The sequence below is a fragment of the Pteropus medius genome, unplaced genomic scaffold (assembly GCF_902729225.1).
Source record: "Pteropus medius unplaced genomic scaffold, Ma_sr-lr_union100, whole genome shotgun sequence".
Taxonomy (NCBI): Eukaryota; Metazoa; Chordata; class Mammalia; order Chiroptera; family Pteropodidae; genus Pteropus; species Pteropus medius.
In genome coordinates this window covers 455,804-457,047 of record NW_024342471.1, presented here as the reverse complement: position 1 = coordinate 457,047, position 1,244 = coordinate 455,804, and the positions used below count along the sequence as shown (strand labels likewise).

The window sequence follows — 1,244 nt, the reverse complement described above, 5'->3', positions numbered from 1 at the left end:
ACCAACAATGCATTCAATTATGTAAGTTTAAGTATATACCATGCACAGATATAGATATGCTTATATATGCTTTTATATAAGTAAAATGATTGGCAGCAGTGATACAGATATGGAAGAGAGGAATTAGGATTGTTTTGTTATTATAAACAATTCTCACTACTCATGTAGTGGTGTAGTGTTACCTGAAAGTTGACTTGGATAGTTTTAAATGTATACTGCAAACTCTAGAGCAACCACTAAAATAGGTCAAAAAAGGAATATAAGTGACATGCTAAGAAAGTAGAGAAAATATAAATGTATAAAATGTTCAATGAAACAATGAAAGATAAAAAGAGTAGAAGACAAAAATAGGAACAATGAATTAGGAAGAACAAATAGAAAACAGTAATGAATATAATAGACAGTAATCCAACTATATCAATAATCATTTGAATGTCCGTGGTCTAAGTATACCAATTAAAAGACAGAGGTTGTCAGAAGAGACTAAAAAACAGACCCAACTATATGTTGTCTACAAGAAATTCACTTTAAATATGAAGACACATATAGATTAAAAGTAAATGAGTAGAGAAAAATATACCATACTAACACCAATCAAAAGAAGGCATTAATTTAAAATATTGATTTCAAACAGAGTCTACTTCAGAGCAAGGGAAGTTATCAGTGATAAAAAAGGGCATTACTTAATGATAAAGGAGTCAATTCTCCAAGAAGACATAACAAGACTTAACATGTATGCACCTGTCTAAGGCCATACCACCCTGAACAAGCCTGATCCTGATCTCGGAAGTTAAGCAGGGTTGAGCCTGGTTAGTAATTGGATGGGAGACCACCTAGGAAGACCAGGTGCGGTAGGTGTGAAAAATAAAAATAAAAATAAGGGATTGTAAGCTGACAAGGTCTTTACAATCTCTGAGGTCAACCAAAGGTTGCCTTACTAAAAAAAATAAAATAAAAATAAAAATTAACATGTACGCACCTAACAACAAAGCATTAAACCATATGAGGCAAAAATTAACAGAGCTGCAAAGAGATATAGATGAATCCACTAACATAGTTGGAAACTTCAATACCCGTCTGTCAGAAATGAACGGGCAAAAAGTCAGAAAAGACACAGTTGAACTCAATAATACCTTCAATCACCTGGATATAATTGATACCTATAGACAACTTCATCCAACAACAGCAGAACACATTTTTTTCCAGCTCACATAGAACATTCGCCAAGGCAGACCACTTTCTGG

The 1,244-nt window shown here is 33.3% G+C and overlaps 1 pseudogene; it reads left to right on the top strand.

Annotated features, from left to right (window-relative positions):
• Positions 1-743: 743 nt before the first annotated feature.
• Positions 744-858, top strand: LOC120604218 (uncharacterized; annotated as a pseudogene).
• Positions 859-1,244: the final 386 nt, after the last annotated feature.